The sequence below is a fragment of the Cryptomeria japonica genome, chromosome 9, assembly GCF_030272615.1.
Source record: "Cryptomeria japonica chromosome 9, Sugi_1.0, whole genome shotgun sequence".
Classification (NCBI taxonomy): domain Eukaryota; kingdom Viridiplantae; phylum Streptophyta; class Pinopsida; order Cupressales; family Cupressaceae; genus Cryptomeria; species Cryptomeria japonica.
Window position 1 is genome coordinate 270980987 of NC_081413.1, and position 22386 is coordinate 271003372.

The 22386-nt window shown below is 34.1% G+C and overlaps 1 long non-coding RNA gene across 6 annotated transcripts; it reads right to left on the reverse strand.

Annotated features, from left to right (window-relative positions):
- Positions 1 to 4529: 4529 nt before the first annotated feature.
- LOC131061895 (uncharacterized) lies at positions 4530 to 12979 on the reverse strand. Of its 6 annotated transcripts, none has more exons than XR_009110617.2 (6): positions 12228 to 12979; positions 11701 to 11783; positions 10327 to 10469; positions 7008 to 8056; positions 6005 to 6107; positions 4530 to 5081 (listed from the first exon to the last, which is right to left on the reverse strand). It is a non-coding gene; the product is annotated as an uncharacterized LOC131061895 (long non-coding RNA). The 6 variants fall into 6 exon arrangements; XR_009110616.2 differs by having other exon boundaries at positions 11701 to 11823; XR_009110615.2 differs by lacking the exon at positions 11701 to 11783 and having other exon boundaries at positions 4530 to 4748; positions 4839 to 5081; positions 12228 to 12978.
- Positions 12980 to 22386: the final 9407 nt, after the last annotated feature.

Below are 22386 nucleotides of genomic sequence, written 5' to 3' on the forward strand. Positions count from 1 at the left end.
GTAACTAGTAAGTGATCAGAGAGAGCAATCTAATAACCGATAGTGGAAGAACTGGTGAAATAGAGGAGGTTGGTAATCGACAGATATCAGTTGGTCAAGTATTACAAAACTCATTCGCAACAAGGTGTTATTATTGTATCAAGTTGTATTTTATTATATTACTTCGAGTTGGTGCTTGGTGCTCCTTGGGTTGGTGCCCTAAATCATTGTAATCCATTATTTTATTGTGAGGCTAGATTGGAGCAGTAGACTCCAACAACATTTCTCACCGAGGTTTTTCCCATATTGGGTTTTCCTCGTACATCTAGTGTTATGAGTTGTGCATTTGTGTGTTTGCCTTTTTGATATCCTCCTTACCGGTTGGTTTTCTTAGTGCTTAGGTTGTTAACTGATACTCAAAGCTTGGTTTAAAAGTTAAATATTTCTTAGGAACCACTAATAATCAATAATCAATATTCACACACACACCAACCCATACAAATTAACAAACAATAAGAGAATCAAACATAAGTGAATTGTAAACGAATTCAAACACTCCCTCTCTCTTTGTCTCTCTCTCAAACATGGTGAATACCAACAAATAATATAAGGAAAATGTCACATGTACTTCACACAAAGTTTTAAAATATAATAAGAGGAAGCCACAATTGAAACATGTACACAAATTTAATGCTAATTAATAAAATAGATGCATACAAAGTTAAATGTTAAATTGAAACACTCTAAAAAAGTTTGAAAATTACTTCAAACAAATAATTGGTCTATGTTAAAGCTCAAACACAAAGATTGTATGAATAATAAATGCAATGAAAGTGAATGTCAATTTCAAACATACAAAGTGTCAAAATGAACCAAATAAAAGTCAATACCAAAATTCAAACCATGCTTCAATAAAACGAAACTTCACAACTAATGGATGCCAAAACACATTAAACAAATAATTGATCTATGTTAAAGCTCAAATACAAAGATCATATGAATAATAAATGCAATGAAAGTGAATGTCAATTTTAAACATAAAAAGTATCAAAATGAACCAAATAAAAGTCAATGCCAAAATTCAAACCATGCTTCAATAAAACAAAACTTCACAACTAGTGGATGCCAAAATACATCAAACAAATAATTGATCTACGTTAAAGCTCAAAGACAAAGATCATATGAATAATAAATGCAATGAAAGTGAATGTCAATTTCAAACATACAAAGTGTCAAAATGAACCAAATAAAAGTCAATACCAAAATTCAAACTACGCTTCAATAAAACAAAAATTCACAACTAGTGGATGCCAAAACACATTAAACAAGTAAACTTGAAAGTCACTTCAAATTAACAATTAATGTATACCAAAGTTCAAACATGTTGGAGTTGAGAAAATACAACATCATAGGAGCCCAAATGATCTCTGAAAGTTGAAAAACTTGTTACAAGGAGAAGCAAGGAAGCAAATCACAGAAGAAAGAAATACACAAAAACTATGCTCAAAAAGAGAGAGTTCGATATTCACAAAATGTGTAATGTAAAAAATCCTCTTCTTACAATGAAAATAAATAACTTAACCTTTAATAGGTCAAGAAACCCTAAAACGGAAAACCTAGGTTTGCACATAATAATTAATAAAATAATTAATTATTATGCACCTAAAGTTAGCTTAAGTGTAAAAGAGATAAATGAAACTTAAATAATTAAACAAATATTGTTTAATTAATCAAGTAAATACTCGAATACTCTAACACCCCCCCTTAAGCTAGACTTAGGGAGAAACTAAAACCTAGAACAACTATTGAAAGCAAGAAAGATGAGTGTCGGCAACAAGGCCTGATCAGGTACCCAAATACAATGAAATCTCTATGAACTAGAGAAATAGAGAAACCACGTGGGAACAAAACTCTACTCCAAAAAGAGATGGAAAAGAACACCACTGAAGCATGAAGAACTTGCAAACTCTGTCGAAGAATAACTGTTGATCTAAAGAACCTCCACTAAAATAGAACATGAGCAGGTAGAGAAGACTGTAATCTGTATGAGTGCCCTCAAATGACATTACTCAAATCAGAAGACAAACAAGGCAAACAACTAAAATCGGAAATACAGATGACATGAAAAACACCAAAGCCTGAAGAGCTGATCAATCAAACCACGAAAGCATTAGAACCAACAAGACAAACCTCCCCATAATGCTGAAGTGGGAGAGGGAAAGGTACACTAAAAAGAATGGTCAACAAGAACTGCATGACGAAGAACCAGGAACATCAAAGATGCTAAGAAAGTACATAGTGTCGTGGAAGGAACACTCACTTGACACACAACATGAGGCGAATGTCGTGGAAGAAACACTCACTTGACACACAACATGAGGTGAATGTCATGGAATGAACACTCACTTGACAAAGGAAGATGGCAAACAAGGCAAACATCAACCCCCTCATGACACTTTATAAGTAGTGCATGTACAATAAGGCACAAGATGTGCATGATCCCAAGTAAACAATGCATGATGGCACTTTATCTCAGTGTGTTTGCATAAATGCAATGCTACAATGATAAGAAGACAGGAAATAGAAATGAGAACCAAGATAGAGACATCCTTCTCAGAGAAGAGATCCCAGGACCTGAAACAACCAAGATATCCACCAGAGTGCTGAAAAGAAAAAAACTAAATAAAATATGCATGGATAAGAATCTGGAAATAAAACTCATATGGCTGGAAAGTACACAACACATGTTTTCCAAAAATATAAACTTTTTGAAAAATAGAGGTTGGATGCTCATTCTATGGCTCCCGGAGTGCAAAAATAAGACCTCACTTTGACTGGAAAAAAACATAGTCAAACAACAAAATTGAAAAAAATTACTCAAATCACGAGGTCCGATTCGGAACCAGCTTTCCAACGCCTATTTGTTTTCGAAAAAATGACTTCGTATGCCCAAGATATGACAAAAAAACCAAACCCCCCTTCAAAACAAGAGGAAGGGGTAGTCTGGGGGCTTTGATAGACGAAGGTGGCCAGTGGGTGGCACTCCAGTGGAAGGTTGGTGGAGCTCTAGTGGCCAGGTGGTTGTTTTGGTGGTCGGGTGGTGGAGCTAGGGCAGCCGGTGGCTCGAGTAGAGGTTTCCTGCGACGGCGGAGCCAAGGCAGCCAACGGTAAATGCCGAGCAGTGGCGGCGGGGGCCGGAGGGAGCTACCGACAGGGCTGGGCCGGGCGATGGGGACTGCAAGGATGCTGGTGGCAGTGGGGCTGCAAGGAGGCCGGCGGTGGTGCTGGGCCGGGCGGTGAGCGCTGTAGGGAGGCCGGCGGCTGGGGGCTGAGCGTGGTGGCAGGGCCAGAGGGGGCTACCGGTGGGGGCCGAAACAAGGCCAGCAGTGGCTGTACGGGGCCTGTAGCATGGCAGGGGCCCCACGGTACCTTGCATACCGTGGGAACCCCCCTCCAAAATTTTTTTAAAAAAAACTTGCTTTTCATCGTTTTGTTTGTTTTTTTTTTTTTTTGTGATTTTTCCAAAAAATCAAAATCTGGCCTGCATGCCATAAAAGGGCAAAAAATAATTTTTTTGAATTTTTTTCTTGAATTGCGTGTCAGGGTTGTACGCCCTGGATTTGAGAAAAAAATACTCCCAGAGGCTCAGGAACCAAAATAGGTCAAATTTTATATGATCATAGGGGTTTGTGGGCCTTTTGAGCATGATGGTGAGGTCCGTTTAAGCCCAAAGTGCTTAGAAAAAAGCCTATACTTAGGTGCATAAAAAAACTTTCTGAAACCCCAGATCTGCTTCCAATGCAAAAATTCTCAAAACAAGAACAGATAGTTGTAGATCTGAAGCTCTGATACCATGTTGAAGTTGAGAAAATACAACACCACAGGAGCCCAAATGATTTCTGCAAGTTGAAAAACCTGTTACAAGGAGAAGCAAGGAAGCAAATCACAGAAGAAAGAAATACACAGAAAATATGCTCAAAAAGAGAGAACTCAATATTCACAAAATGTGTAATGTAAAAAAATCTCTTCTTACAATGAAAAGAAAAAACTTAACTTTTAATAGGTCAAGAAACCCTAAAAGGGAAAACCTAGGTTTGCACATAATATTATGCACCTAAAATTAGCTAAAGTGTAAAAGAGATAAAGGGAACTTAAATAATTAAACAAAAATCAGGTAAATACCTGAATACTCTAACAAAACACACACTTCAATATAAACAATAAATGCAAACAAAGTGAATGCAAGAAAATTTAAAATTGCAAAGTAAATTTCAAAATTGATCATATAAAAAGTCAATGTCAAAATAACTCATGCTTGAATAAACAATAAAAATAAAAATAAAATAAATAAAAAGTAGGTATGAAATTTATATAATATCAAAATATAAAAAACAACACAAAGACATTAGACTGAAAAGAATGACCATGACCAATGACCATTCCCTCCAACCTAAAGGAGGGGGCAAATTGAACCCCTCCCAAATGGAAAAAATTATATTAAACAACAAATCTATTAACATATCAATTTACAAATTAGTTTCAAAAAATCGATCTGTAAAATTAAAATTGATTTTGCATTTACTGCCATAACTATTGAGATACTCCAGCATCACTCTACATACATGGCAAAGATACTTATGATTATACTGCCTCTGATACATCAGATGCTTGAAGTAGACATTATCAGCATCCCATGTTTTCAATATTGCAAGCTGATCGAAATGTTGTTGAAGTAGATCTGCATACTTGATCAGTATGTGGCTCCTCTTCTAAAATCACAAGAATAATTATTGAGTCATGAATTATTAAAAATAAATAAAATCAAGTGAAAATAAATAAAATCAAGTGAAAGAGCTTACAGAAAACTTAAATCACAGAATAATTATTGAGTTATGATTTATTAAGAAACTGAGAACTGGAAGGATCCTTAATTTTGACAGCATGCTTCAGACCATCCTTTGTTTCGTCACAATTGAAGACATAATTATGATCATATCCTCTGGGAACTTTCCAATAATCCTCTCATTTCTAAAATCAAAAGTGGTTGGTTCCTTCCTCATCTACTGGAATTATATGTGAACCCCAAAGTTGTATTGAATGACCTGCCAATAAAAACAATTTTAAATAAAGAATTCATCATTATGCAAGGGAGAGACTTTAGCATTTAATGTAAGCGATGTAATCATGTTCTAAAGATCTTAATCAACGAGAAACTTGCCTGGCCAAATGACAACCAAAAAATTCAACAAAAGAAGGAAATGGATGGATACAAAAAGTGAATAAGTGAAGAAGAAATACATCCAGCAAAAAGCACTATATGATGAGACATGTCAAAGATAGTGTAATTTGCAAATTCAAATGAAAAATTGTGTGCCAGATTTGATGCTTATACTCTTATGTCCTGTACTTGAAGGTTCTATCCTGACTTAATTCCCTCAAACTTCTATCATGAAAGGTAGTTTAGCAGAAAAATGTCTTGGAAGTCGGTAACTAAAAGGCATAACAGATTGCGTGATACATAAGTTATTAGCTGTCTATATTCAGATACATTAAAAAGCAATCATCCACAGAATAATAGAGATGTAAGGGAAACTAACATCCACTATTTTATCACCAGCTGAGGAATTGGGTATTGGCGCTCATGTTATATTAGATGCTATCAACCTTGGAAGAAGACTAATGACTCACACACAGATAAACCAATGTTTTCAAACTTCCATCTACTGTCTAAAGGAGAAAAGAATTCATATCTAGGAAAATTCCAGGTGAGTGGGATAGCTAGTGACATATAGAATGTGGAAGCTTCATTCTTTTTCTTGAAATGATGACCAAAAGTATGAAAAACAGACAAGCTTCTATTCATCAAGAAAATCAGTATCACACATCATTTTCAGAAAGATGAAACTCCCATTAATTGCCGCTTTTCCCCTTCCTTTGCATGGAATTTTTCCTCTAATTTTGTATAGGATAAGACAATTACCAGAGGACATGATGCTTAATTCCATTGTTAAAAGTAAATTCTTACCTATTTTCGCTTCTGAGCTCGTTCATTACATCTAGATATGGTAACAGTGGAAGCAGCAACAATCTTTGTTTTGCTTTTGGAGGCTTCAGTTGATCTTGAATGCCTAAAAACATACAAATAAATGTGTTAACAAGAATAGACCTGTGTCAGGCAGACCGAATATATATTAAAAGGCAGATGATTCCCAAAAACTGTAGAAAAACACCATATAGTTAGGATTGCCAAAAATCACCAAATAATCCAAACTTGTATAATACTATAAACCGAGGAGATTAAAAACATCATGTATTGTTAATCTTAGTGATACTAATCAACAGAAACATTCAACTAGCATCTTCCGGAAATATACCTCGAGAAGACTAATACATCAACAATATGAGTACATTCGTTCCAAGTCTGCTGTGATTGTCAATTAGGTTGTGTACGATTAACCATAAAATCAACATTGTCTGAATATGAGAACAATTTGACTATTACAAGCCAACTATCAAATGCACATCCGTTATAGCAATGATTATAAAAAATTTCCATGAGGCGGCCCTAATTCAATGATTCTGGAAAATTTCCATTAGGCTAAAATCAACATTGTCTGAAATGAGAACAGTTTGACTATTACAAGCCAACTATCAATGCACATCCGTTATAACAATGATTCTTAAAAAATTCCATTAGGCCCGAATTCAATGATTCTGGAAAATTTCCATTAGGCTAAAAAACACTCACTTGTGTACAATGGAATGGGAAATTTTGGTTTCTGAAACTCTTAGCGCAGATTTTGCAGTCAACGGTACAAATAACGAATATTCCAAACGAAAAATTACGAGTCGGGATCTATTTTCTCATAATTGAAGCACAATGCATCACCAAATAACATATCTCTATCAAACACCATGCATTACCAAGATCAATAAACATCAACCATCGAATCATTTTCCCTCAGTTAAGATTTAGATGCTCTTCCAAACTATTTGGACTAATCAAATTTTGAAAAACGTCCCATTACCTGCTTTTTTCCAGCAACAGGGGATGTCACATTACTTGTAGCAAGAACGCCTATAATGCTTCTGAGCTGCTTCACTGCCAGTTTGTTGCGATCCAAATGAAGCCCTTTTATCAGTAGCCAGTGTAAAAGGTTGTGGAAGAGTGTGATTTTGCCTTAGGATCTATATTCTTATGAAGTGGACACTCTTTGATGTAGCTGATGTGACTTCAACATTCTCAACCTCAGCTCTGCTTCCTTTATTTGTAAATGTTAAAACTCTGTCCTTGTCACTTTGTATTGTACTCTTTGTTGTTATGCTCTGCTTCCTTTATTTGTAAATGCTAAAACTCTGTCCTTGCCACTTTGTATTTTACTCTTTGTTGTTATGACTGAACTCTTTGGAAGCCTTGAATTTTGGCTCTGACAAGACATATTGCCACTCTTTGCAAGTAAACTATTGCCAGTTTTCAGAGATCTGGAATGTGTCAAACGTTGGTAGTATGGCATCCTCTTTTGCTGTAGTAAAAGTCGAGAACAAATGAAAACTAACAATTTTTAGCATTTCTTATAATATCAATGAATATATACAATACTGCAACAATTTGTATGCACCGTATGCCTTGTCATCAATTAAATTATTCTCCCATTTCAGTTTGGATTCATACAACTTGCCAGCAATTACTTTAGAATTCTCCTGCTGTTCATCCTGCAACTCTCCATTTGTATGGCCACTGGATTTTGCAGCTCTTGCTTCTTAAGCTTCTTTTTTCTTTGATGTCTCTTTAGATTGAAAACACTCTACCAACATTTCTCCTTTTCTAATTTCTTCTTTATTTGCGTCAAAAAGCAAGTTCTCCTTCCCAAGATTGCCTACGTTAGAGGACTGCTGAGTGACTCGATTATCAGACGACATACCATGCAGAAATGTTTCCTTTTCCATTTTGTGACTTTCATCTTCTCCAATTATCATGCCTTTGGAAAAGCCTTGAGTACTTGCAACTGCATTTATAGCTTCTATTTCAGTCATATTTGGACAAATGGATTGTTAGATCGATTTCTTTGGTTACTTCCTGCAAAAGAAAACGAACATAAACACAATTTATATCAGACCACCTTGTGCTAAGACAATGGATCTGATCCAACAGAAAGACAACATATAAAATAAATACTTTGGCTCAGTCCCAACATAAAAACACAAAACAAGACACAAAAACCAGAAACCAGGTTCTGCAAGATTAAATTGTAAGAGACACAAGAATAAGTTGGCTGAATATTTGTATACATTAAAGTTTAAATTATCCAAAACATTAAAAAATCAAGTACTACCGACATGTAAACATTTTGTATCAAAACCTCTTGGATTAGCTACGATTAAGTATTTTAATTCACTGAACTTCATTCATTAAATGAGCTATCAAACTTCATTTGCTAGTCCAATCTAGCCAAACAAAAGACAGGGCCTCATTGAGACTAGGATAATGATGAAACTTATTCTGTTTAACGGACTTAGCAAAATGTCTTCTGGTGATGATCTTACTAAATACCAAGGCTATAATGGAACCACTTTGTATACCATCCGAATAGATTGCATTGCATTTATTCTTGTGTAGAATTGTCAAGAAAACAGTGGGAAGTGCAAAAATGCACCCAGAAAAGAATTTCCTACCCAGAGTCACGTAAGAGCAAAAGCCTAGCTGCAACATTGCATGATAGCTACTCCAATGCCGTATAACTTGGATAGTACTTTTAATGGAAATTATTTAAATTTCGTACAGATTGAGGACTTATCAAAAAAGCTGTAAAACCAAATTTGAAAAAGATGTTATTATTTTTGGCTCTACTATCAGAATTAGAATTCCAATCCAAGAGATGTGGTTGCAAATTCAAATTATCTTCACTTGGCTATGTATCAAGCAAGAAGCAAGAAGAACTGGAACAACTAAATAAAAAGACAAAAAACAGTTAGAAGCCTAAATCAGGAAGCTACCAAGAATATAGACCTGAAAAACAGCAAGGGATTGCAGGTCATTGCAAAAAAGGAGGAAGTTGTCCAATCAGGTCATTGCAAAAAAGGAGGAAGTTGTCCAATCATTTAGGACCCTGAAGTACAACAAAATGAATATGTACAAGAGACAAAATAAAGTAGTGGACTTCAAAACAACAACATCGACTACAATTAATAGAGATGGGATTGCAAGTCATTGTAAAAAAAGAGGAAGTTTTCCAATCATTTAGGAACCTGAAGAGCAACAAAATGAATATGTACAAGAGACAAAATAAAGTAGTGGACTTCAAAAGAACAACATCAACTGTGATTTATAGTTGACATGATATGCATCACAAACAAAAAAAAGATAGAGATTTTTTTGTCTTTTCATGTTATTATATTTTGTAAATGACATTAGTTAATTTAGTTAATCTAACCTATCTAGGGTAAAATATTGCCCATCGATCCATTTCCAATTTTCCACATCTTTTAAGTAACTCTGCACTTGATTGCATACGATTTTATCCCTAAATTGTGTCTAGCTTTGTTAGCAGGCCACCGAAAGTAGACAGATTTATACATATTCCTAGTAAAAAGGATGCTACAGGCCATTGAGCCTATCCTGTTAATATTCTCACGTCAATAATAGGAATTGGCAATACAAACAATTTTAAGTAAAGAATCATTTTGTAATAAACATCATTCAAGTTAATTCTGAATCAACTAATTAAGTAATTTCAAAATTACTTAACATATAGCATTAAAAGGCAGAATTCATCATTATGGTCAACATGAGTGCATAAAATGTGCCACTTGTGTTTTTGCAAGGGAGAGACATTAGCATTTAATGTAAACCATGTGTAACTATGTTTTGAAGATCTTAATCAACAAGAAACTGGCCTGGCCAAATGAAAACCGAAAAACTCAACAAAAGGAAATGGATGGATATAAAAAGTGAATAATTGCAGAAGAAATACATTCAGCACTGTATGATGAGACACGTCAAGGGTAGTGCAATTTGCAAATTCAAATAAATAATTGTGCGCCAGATTTGATGTGAGTAGAAACCACCATCATGAACTTAAAGATAAAGTCTCTATCTTCAATACAGATATTTTTCACTCTCCCCACTCCCTCAAACTTCTATCATCAAAAGCAAGTGTTTAGCAGAAATATGTTTTGAAGTCAATAACTAAAAGGCATAACAGATTGTGTGATACATAATCTATTAGCTGTCCATATTCAGAGACATTAAAAAGTATTAGCTGTCCATATTCAGAGACATTAAAAAGTAATCATCTATATAATTATAGATATGTTAGTAAGGGAAAATAGCATCCACTATTTTATTACCAGCTAAGGAATAGGGTATTGGTGCTCATGTTCCTGAATCAATATTAGAGATATTTCCACTGTTATGACCTGCCAAATTCCAGTAAGTGAGCTGAGCTATATCAGAGTGTAGAATGCAGTCACATCAAGATCACTAGGAAATCCTGCATAAAAGGTAGCATTAAATATAAGATCATTTAATAAATCATTTCACTGATTATAAAAGGATTTTCTATGCCTAGATGTAGAACCACACACCATCAGAGCTTATAAGGAGCAGAAACGGTTTACAAAAACTATTTCATTCCATGATACCTCCAAATAGGGTACCAAAATAAATAACTAGTTTTTGAGCAATAATACCATTAAAACTGCAAATGCCTTAATGTTCATACCAACTCATAATGGCACCGAACACTTGAACCGCATTTCTAAAGAGATCATCACTTTTTTGTGATTCCGTGATTCCAGCTATAGGAGGTTAAAGTTCTCTGATCATAATACACGGAGTTACCACAAGTAGCCTAGACTTTTACAATTATATCTAGATGGAGCTAGAACCATGGCCAAGGTTCCAATGGTGGATTTCATAAAAGCTAAAGATGCGCTACTTATCAAATCCAATCAAAGATGCTGCCACATTACCACTGAAGCATCAATCTTAAAACCCAATAGAACAATTGATAATGTAAAAGCCTAAATGAGTATCCCCGTGTACCATTTAGAAATTAAGATAGAATAACTGTGTTAACCTTTGAGAAAATGGCTGCAATAACTGCTCAGCTGCACTCCAGTACTTTCATTAAATACATGTTACTATATCAAAGCTAAAATCTATTGATTATTCAACCAGCAATTACGTGCTGATTAAACTATGATGAAACTATTGACTGCTACGGTTTCAACCAACAATTACATGGTGCTGCATAAAAACAAAATACCAATTAAAAAAATTTAAAGACAATATACATATAAAAATATTAAAAAAAAACACTTATCAAACATATAAAATAGAATTCGCAGAAAAAATAAAAAGAGAGAATGATAAACAAAATGAGAATGATAAAAAAGAAAGAAAATTGAAAAAAAGAGCATGACACAGAGAAAGAAAACCAAAAAAGAACATAAAGTGGTGGACAAAGAAACCAGCAAAATAGAATGAAATGTAAACAAAGCATTCCAAACATTTGAAGGGAGTCTGACGTGAATAATCAAGCTGTTAACAGTAATATGAATTATAAATACAACATAAAATCATGTATTAGCATTATCATTAATAATATGTACATTAAAATTGACCAAAAAAAAAATAAAAATGTACATTAAAATTTATAATAAATTTAATAAAATATGAATAGATTCTACATGTATAGTATCTTTGAAATTAGAAATCACCTCTGTGAGGGCATCTGATGAGGAAATATAGGACTTCTTGTGGACAAACCCTCGGCGGGTTGAAGCCATCACACCCTCTCGCACTACAGTCCGAAAATGCCACAGTGATACTGATGCATCAATCTTAAAACCCAAGAGAACAATTGATAATCGATTCAAAACCAAATCTATCACCTAAAAGGTTTCTTTCAATAGAAAAACTTCATGAAACAAGGGAAAAACAGAACACCTCAGCCAGTGGAGAAACTCATTGAATCCAGTAAATTATAACAATTATAAAAAACCTTTAAATAGAAAAACTTCAGTGAAACTGGGGAAAAACAGAATAGCTGATGTAGCCCGTGGAGAAACTCATTGAATCCAGTAAATTATAACCATTATAAACAATATATATGATGTCAGAAAACAAAAATCTGAGCAATTCTAGACAACTAAATCAATCTGGTTAGCTCATAAACGATAAACCATAGTCTGCTTTACTAAACAAAAGCACATAATTTCACCTAGGAACTTAATTGAGGTGTTACCTATGAGATATGTTATGGTGGATCCTGAGATTTTGTATGCAAAGCCAGGCCCTACAACCAGACCTACATTAATTGTCACCATATTTACGCCTATGTCCATTGCCAGAGCAAGTGCAACTGCAGAACCATCTACTCAATCGAAATCTCTCATGCACAATCTCAGTCATGCTTGCAAGGCCATTCGCGGTTTCTGCTAACTGGCTATACACAATTCAGAAATGGCACAAATTTGACAGCTGATATAGTCTGTAAATTGCCGGGTTTTCTGTAAATTTTCTCTCTCTTTCTAGATTGACTGCAAAACCTAATGAAAACGATCCACACTACAGGGGAGCTTGAGAGGCCCTTTTTCATCAAACCCATAAACCTCCCCTGCCTCCTTGAGCAATTCAAGGAAGCAAGCACTCTGCAAACAATTTATAGGAACAACGAAACGTTCCTGATCTTCTCCTATGTAAGACTGTGAAACAACCTAAAAGAGCTACTTTACTCTATCTGACTACAGTCCACAGGAAACAGAGCTACTTTACTCTATCTGACTACTTTACTCTCTTATATAAGAGATCAAATTGTCTTCAAACGGTAACAATTCTTTTTTGCTCTAAACGGTAAGTGTTTTTTTAGCTCTTCAACGATAATAGTTTTTTTTCAGATCTTCAAGAACAACAGCCATGGATGAATCTAACAGAAAGCCATTTATTCAGAGCCGTTGCAGTCTACGCTCCATTCCAGACGTTTAAAAAACAAAAAGACATTTCCTTTCAAAAATTTACTCTCAAATTAGAAACTCACCTATTTAAAATGTAAATGAATAAATTGGAAATTATCCTTCCATAGATATGAATCTGTAAGTTAAATGGTAAATTATTAAACTAAAAATATTTGTGAGAAATGAGCATCCAAAAACTATAAATAATTTTCATTTGGAATTAGTTTTTAATGAGAAGTTAGTACTTAGGTATAGAGGTAATGGTAGCAGGGACAATGAATGAGCTTGAGAATGTGGTCATTTTTAATTTTTTTTTAATAGATTTATTAATTTCTAAAATGACTATTATAAGGGAAGTCTACTTTGATTGTTAGATTGATAAAACTTCTTGAATATATTCCACGTTAGTTAAGGATAAGAGATATGAGATAGAGTGATATACAAATGCATAGAAGATTGAATAAAGGGTTAAGAGGCGTTTTCTTATTTCACTAATGTTAAAGCTTCTTGTTGTATGCATATGAGTGATAAATGTAATATTGAGAGGATTGCCAAAAGTCGTTGTTGAACAATTGGTCATTGAGGCAAGTATGTGATCTAGAATTAAGATAGTGTTCATTGTTTTTCCTTTATAATGTGTATTTAAACTAGGTGTAATTTCATCTATGTCTAAGTTCACATGATTATTTGCTTAGATTAGATTCCCTTCAATAGGTTCTTGATCCGTGATTACATCACCAACTTTGTTAATGCATCTACAACATTCTACACAATATCAAATTTCTCTGGCACCACCCTCCCATCCTATACCAAGTCACAAATAAAATGGTACTTCCAGTCCTCACATGAAAGGTTATGTTTGTTAGACATTTTATTCTCTGATTGTCACATAGAAATATAATATTTCCTTGAATTAGCCTCAAATTTGAACATAATATCTTAACCTAGATGGATTCTTTACAAGCATGAGAAAATACCATGTACTCAATTTATATGGTGGAAAATAATGATTTATCCATCCCATTAATGGAGTGATCAAATAAAATAAAATTGCAACGACTAGTGGATATCCTCTTGATGATATCATCTACTCAATTTGAATTCATAAATCCATGAATAAGTACTAATTGTTGTCCCTTATAAAGTCATTATGATAGAAATAAAGTACTTATATACACCCTATATGAATAGATAAGGACTCTTTCAATTACATCCTAATGAACTCATCTAAGATCAATCATTAAATGTCTAAGGACTCTCAGTTCTTAACCGATGTCTAGTGTAATAAACCATAGCATACATCAAACTTACAATTATACTAGAATAAAGTACTTGATCAATGGCCTCCACCTCACAAGATAAAGTTGGACATCAATCTATAGAAAACTTAGTTCCTCCAAAATAGGAAAATGGTCTACAAGTTGTCACGTTGAATCTATCTAATACGAAATTCACATAGTTTCTCTAACCTAACCAAATCTTTATGCTCACTCTATCTCTTATAATATTTACACCTAAAAAAATATCTAGAAACTCCTAAGTCCATCTCAAACTATAATAAAATCTCATATCTCAAGTCAAATCTTATCCTTAGTATTACCAAAAAATAATATATCATCAACATACAATGCAATAATAGTACACCTTATCGGCTTCAGCCCATTACCTATATAAAAAAAAAACATACAATGCAATAACAACAAATTGTTCACCACCAATCTTATAATAAATACACTTATATTATTTGGATCCCACAAATTACAAACCCAACACAAATGAATCAAAATTCTAACCTACCACATCCTTGGAGATCATTTGAGACCATGCAAATATTTTTAACTTGCAAACCAAATAATATTTCCCTTCTTCCCATAGTGTTTTGGTTGTGACACATAAATAAATCTTCGCCCAAAATCATCTTGAAGGAAAGCTCTCTTCACATCCACTTTCTCAATCTTAAGATTAAAGGATGTTGTAAAAGATAATAAGAACTAAGTGGATGCTAGCTTCATAATTGAAGGGAAAATATTACTAGTCAATTCCCTCAACTCAAGAATATCCTTTTGCAACAATTCTAACCTTCTATTTATCAAAATTCCTATAGAATAGATCTTCCTTTCAAACATCTAATTACAACTAATAATGTTTTAAACATTAAGACAATGTACTAAGTCTTATGTGATATTTTTCTTCAATGTAGCCATCTCCTCATCCCTAGCCACTCTTCAAGATTCAAAATCATCTATAGTTAATACCTCCTTCATATTTATAATATTATCTATGTTACTAATCAAAAGAAAAATGCATCTCTAATCAAGAGGATTACACATGTCTTGTTGTTGTCTATATCAAGTGGACATCCTTAAGAGATGTTGTGGAGGTTTTGCCATCTCTTTGAAATTATTTGAACTATTCAAGTTATCCTCCTCTTTAGGCCCTTCATAAGGTTCTAGTTCAAATTTCTTAATCTTAAGGGTTATTTAAACCACATCTTTTAATATTGTCCTTTTATAGTTGCAAAATAATAAGAGCAGACTTAATATCTCTAAAAATTACATTTATGTTGTGTAGAACTCTCTCATTTGTTAGATCCCAAAGTTTGTACACTTTCACACCAACAACATAGCTAAAAAAGACACACTTAGCATTGTGTACTCTAATTTCAATTAAATCTGTTAAAGCACACTCCACTAAACACTAGATGAACAAAAATAAAAAATTCACTCAAATGCAAAAGATTTTCATATGATCTTTAATTTAGATAAGAATTGTTATAGCTAAAATTAATAGGATAATTATAAATTAATATTTATAACTTTAAATATAATTTATATTAACTAAAGAAATTGTACACAACATAAAATAATCAAGATTAAATTATCCTTATAGACAAAGAATTGCACAGAGGCAAAGTTTAGGAATATTTGATAAATCAAAAGAATGATGATGACATGAATGAAAACCAAGAATGGGTACTATGATGATGGCTTGGTATTAAATTCACCAAAGATATAAATCATAACAAGATGAAAGATATATATTTTTAAATTAGAGAGGAAACTATATATAAAATTGAGTGATGAAGCAAGGTATTGTTGATGAGTGTTCTGACACACTCACCAACAGGCAGGTAGAACATGAATGCATAATCAATCTTGAAATATTGACAACTCCAAGGTCTCTATAGTAGGGTCATGGCGGCGTTGGGTAGCTTGGTGGTTGGCGTAGTTGTACCTATTAAGGGGCCTGTTGATTCGGATCCTCTAACTTATTTGCAAAAGTTAGAAAACTAAAACTAAAGCCAAACTAACCAGCAAGAAAGAAAGAACAAAAGATAAAGGGAATGCAAGAGAATGAACATTCATTTAATCCAATAATATCAACTAAACTTGGAGGACATTGGAATACTCATACATTAACATGCAAATTATCAATTTAACATATTAATGAAGCAAAATTCAATTGAAGGAAGTATTAAACCACATCTAACATTGGCATCAACCACCATATGCATGTGCAGATTGAAGTAATGTAAATGCGGTTCTCTCCAGATTTAGAAAGTTAAATTAGATAAACAAACATTGAACATCCATCATATGAAGGAGAGCAACTGAAATAAACAAGCAAATTGCCTTCGAATGAGGCACTTGTTTATCAGAATCGTCACACCAAGAACCTGATTTATGCTTATATCAGATTGTTTCCAGCTACATTAACAATGGAATGCAAATGAAAACTCAACAAAAATGGCTCGTAGCCACACTTTGCGAGTTTTCGAAAACCAATTTCTAAACTATTGCTAACTTTTAAGCTTCAAATCCTAAAAATTCTAACTTCCAAGCATTTATCCATGGAATGGCTACCCTTTACAATGAGCTCTCGACTCCATTAAATAGCCCCATGAGAAAAGAAAATTCCCCTTTTGAACCCAAAATCAGCTTTAGTTGATTGTGCAAGAAGACGTAGACAAATCCTTGAAGTGGTAACTTTCTAATTTTGATGTTGAGTCCTACTCCAATTCAATCCACCGCAATTCCATACTTTATTTTCAATTTCAAATAACAACTTTCCAGTTTTCAATCCTTGATTGCTTCAATTTGTTTGGAGTTCCACCTCTAATTTCACTTTGGGTATCTTGATTGTAAATTAAAACCATTTTAAATCTGTACATTAATATCAAATAATAAATTATTTAAATCTATTTTAACGTGAAATCAAGTCTTTTTAAAATAAAAAAATTCACAATTTCAATGAAAAAGCAATAACAAATTTATTATAAACTTTTTAGAAAATAACATAATTTAAAACTTATTACATTTTAAAATAAATTAATAATTAATAATTAAATATTTAAGATCAAAAGCAATTTTAAATTTTATTAGATTCAAAAATCAAAATTTAACAAATTTCACTCCCTTTAATGATCTTGATCTTGTCCACTTGTAAATACCATTTCACCTGCAAAGAAAGAAAAATTAATTTATAAATAATTTTATAAATTAATCACAAAAGATCATGCCCCCTTCTTCCAAAATAAAAATTACTACAATTTAAATAAATATAATTTAAATCATAATAATTTCAAGTGATATAAAAACAACGAAATGTTTTAATAATACTTCAATAGTATTAAGCACTTTTTTTGCATTTGGTGAAATCATCTTTCCTCACTTACGACTAGTTTGTACTCCCTCGGGACTCACTTTACCTTTAGCTCTCCCCTCATATTCAAGGCACTAGCTATGGGGGTGAAAAATTGCACCACCCCATCCCCATGCTCGTATAGCTCTATAGTCCCTATGTCAAGATGAATCCCTATGCAACCTATCGTCATCCCTTCTCGATTTTTTTGTATGTCGATCTGACAGGGGATTCTGACTGTCTGTGTCGTTCTTACTCCTTACCCTCACCTCGCTAGATCAACCAAGAAATTAAAAAAGAGTTGCGGGAGTGTGGGAATTTTTAAATGTTTGATTATATTTTGTAAAGTGAGATAATTTATTTTAATATTTTTTATATTTTTTAATGTTTTTTAAAGTTATATTTGTAATATAATAAATTTATTAATTAATTTTTTGGAATCAATGAACACTGAGAGGGGGGGGTGAATCAGTGTTTTGCAATTAAAAAATTTCTTAAACCACTGGATGAAAATGAATAAAAGCAAAGTGCAGAAACTAAATGCAAACAAGCACAAAACCATAACATAATTTTTACATGGAGACCCAGAAAGGGAAAAACCACGATGGGATTGAGATCCACAATATTATAATACTGTGATCAGGAGTAAAATAATATTACAATAGGGGAATGCACATGCATTCAAGCACACTATCTAGAGATCACTACTCAATTATAAAAGAGAGGGCTACACCCTTAGAGGACTCATTGTCCTACAAATGATTACAAATGATAACTGATTGTCTGAACTGATGAGTTGTATCTACAAATGCCAAAATGTAGTGCTGGTTAAGCACAAAAAGTTTTCTTCCTCTGTTTTGTCTCACTACTATATTCTGCTTTTCTCTATCATATACCAAAGCATCAATCCAAGGATAGCACATGTGAAATTGCACACCAGTGCTCATACAATCTTGACACACTCACATATATCCAAAATACGCAAATAGATCGGTCTTATATATCTACAACACTTGATTAGGTCACAAATATGTCAGCTTCAAAATATTTGCAAAATATGAAACGTGTAACAATAAGTCGACTCAATCCAATTACAAATCCATATGCGTACCTAAACAAATTGATAATATGCTTCACACATGTCGGCTCAACCGCCTCAAACTCAAAACCAATCACTGAAATCATCCCAAAGATTTTGCATAACGTGCTTCATCACTAATCACCAAAATAACCTTGTTCTTCCTGAAATACTAGATACTAGATCTTCCATCTTGCACGAGAATCAATACTAGAGACTAGGATTGTGAAATAAGTTATCTCAAACATCCAATCAACTACCTCTACCACCGCAACTAAAATTGAGTTCTTCTTAATGTACCCATACTGCATTCCATCTTCTATACTTAAGCAAAATGAATATCAAACTTCCGGTAGAACAATTCAACATATACCAGATGTGATTTCTGATTTGAGTTGCCATCAATGACAATCCCAAAACATTCCTCATGCACTAATCTCTACTGGTATAGTGTCTCTTGCCAACAATCTCCCCCTTTGGCATTGATGGCAACACTTGATGGAAAATGACACTGTTAGACCAAAACTGACATACATTGCAAAACTTTAAAACAAATCAACAACTCAACAAGCTCCCCCTAAGAATATAGTACACCATTTTTAACTCCTCTCTCTCCCCCTTTGACATCAATGGAAAAGGTAGGTATCTGCCAAAATTTATGTACAAGGATATACTCAATAACTTACAGATATTTAAAAATGTCTACAAAAATGGTCTTTAAAGACTGCAAGTGGTCATCCCAACCTTTCTTCAAGTTCTCCAAAATATTGATGAGGGCATTAAATAGATAGGCATGTATCTCTGCTCCTCTAAGATTAGAAGGGGCACTCTTATTCAGAGAATTCATAGCATCCTATTGATTGCTAAGAAAAGCATCCAACTAGGGAGTGATTAAGTTCCTTAGTTCTCCCACTCTACCAACTACTCTATCTTTTTTCTGATTGAGGTTCTTGATTTTGTCAAGTAGACCCATCACTTGAGCTTCAATATTGCTAGCAAAAACTGATTGGGGGGTATAGGATTGAGAGTGTCAATAGTGAAATTTGACAAAACAAGACATGACTTGTATATTTTACCTCCTTCATTCAGTGCGTCTTGAATGCCCTTCATACCAGTAATCAAACTAGCCCTATCATCTTCAACCATTCTCAAAATTATCCTTAACCGCATGGCATTGAATTGGCTAAGAATCTTTCCTTTAGCAGCTTTTTCTAAAGATACAAAATGAGAATCTACTGATTTAAGCATACTCCTCAACTTACCAAAGGGTGATTCAATTGAGTCTTGTTTGAAAGATGGCAAAATTTTCTCCAACATGCTTGTAGTCATGGATATGATCTCTTTATCCTCAGTATGTGACTTTAGCAAGTCTCACTGGCTTGAGCTTGGGCAAGTGTTTCAAGCTTAAGTGCTTGGACAGGAGATAGTGAGTTAAGATCGATAGGCCCTTTGGTGAGATCTGTGTTGATGATAATTTTCTTGCCCTTGTTTGATTCCATAGTGCCTCTTGCCACCGAAACCTATTTAATCTTATCTTCATCCTTCTCCTTATTTGCCTTCTTTGTAGCTTCTCCTTTCTCTGCATCCTCTCTTTTTTCATCACCAACCTCCTCAGGTGCCTTCTCTGATTCAATAGTGATTACCAGAGGATTCTGATCAGCTTCACTGAAGTCTGCAATCTATTGATTATCAACAATATCATCTCCAACTTTAGCTTGTTCATTTGTTTTGTCATCTGGAACTTCGGTCTGTACTTTCAGAATGGAAGTATCATCCCATGTATCCACTTCTGGATGGGTGTCATCTTTCACCAGATTTATCTCATACTTGTTCTCTTTCAAAATTTCTTCTATTTCCTTAGCTACTTCATCAACCTTTCCAAACATGATCCTATTAACTCTGGTTTTTCTTCTAAATTTGCTCTTTGCAATTTTAAGAATTCTATCTACTTCAATCTTAGAAATTACTGAGCATAAATTAACCAATACATACTCTTTCATTCTCTCATCTTCTAGACTAGTTGTATGACTTCTAACATCCAAAATTTCATATGGACCCTTCATAATCAATGATGATAATTCTATTAGGGCTTTACTATATACATTCATATATTTTACAACGACTTCTAATGTTTTGATTAAGTAAAAATAGGTTTTTGATACATGCTTCAAATTTCCTTCCTTTACTACTGTATCAACTATATGACTTAATGTGATAGGAGGCACAATAGTGTAGTTACCCTCAAGTTTCCCAGACTTCAATGCTTCATCAAGCTTAGACTTGGGCTTCTTACTTGATCAAGGTCTTCAGAATTTCTCAACTTCAACTCTTGGCTGACCTTCACCGGATGGTTGCTTCTTGACTACCTTGGCAGAAGTAGCAGTCTCCTTCACTTCCCTCACTACTTCATCCGATTTGGTTTCTTCTTTTGCAGTGGCTGCCACATAGACTCTTTATGGCTTCCCTTTCTTCCTCTTCTCTACTCCACCAGATGATTTGGACTGAGGCTTAGGTGGAGGGACAAGCTTTTGTGCACTGGAAGAAGGTGTTGACCTTGTTTGCCTTGGCTTAGGAGGAGTAGAGAAAAATTTGGTCTTCTTGGGTTTTGGTCCCATGTCCTCCTCTTTCAAGATATTCTGCTATTTGGCCCTACGAACCGCCTCCTTTGATATTCTCATCTCCTCTTCCAGGTGCTCCACTTCCTTCCTTATTTTCCTCTGCCTACCGGGCTTGGTGAATTGGGTATGCAAGATTAAACTTTTCTCTTTATAAGTCCCAAACCTTCCTTCTGATTCGTCCACCAGCTTGCTCAAAAGATGTTGAGCATATGCATCAAGGGTATTAGCATCAACCTCATACCCCATGGGTATGATCCACACTGTCCTTGGCTCAATGACCTCCATTAGGCATTGGTCAATGTCCACCATGAAGCATATGTTGTCCTCATACTTCTCCATAATTTCCTTCAAGGTCCTTTTCTTGCTTTGCCTCATGCCTTGGAAGGATTTAAAGTAACCCCACGAGATAGCTTTATGTGCTTGAGCATCTCCTAATCCTTGTAAGGCTTCTTTGATCTGCACCACCACCGGTTTGTCATATGCCCATTGAACTTTTCCTACATTGAGGATCTCTCTCATGAAATAAAAGGCTAAACAAATAATCAAAGTACCAAACTTAAAAACATGCTTCTTATATTGCTTTATCTTCTTCAAATTGCTCATAAGCTCATTCAGAAGCGCCCCACACAAATCATACAACTTGTCCTCTTTAAGAATTTGATAAGCTGAATAAATTGTCGTATCAAATACTAATTTTTCTTTGCTAGATTGATAAACCTTGTACCTGTCACCATGGATCCAAATCTAGCATCATATTCAATAATGTCATTGATTGTCATTGATATGTTATCATGTTGGGATCCAGTTACATTAGTCATGGTCTGATTCTTCACATGCCTTAGGGTAGGAATCTCACCGGTTGCATTCAAACATGTTACCACTTGGATTATTTACTTGGTGATCTTGTGCGGTTTATCAAGCCACATAAATTCATCTAGGACCCTGCTCAAAATGTACCTAACCCATTCGGGTTCATTGAAAACTGAAAATTTCACAAATAGAATGAAACCCTTGTCCTATAGAGATTTGAAATCAGGTTTAAGGTTTCCCATACCATCCATCATGTGTTGTGTATATAGTGATAACATTTCAGCATTTCCAAGCTCCTCAATA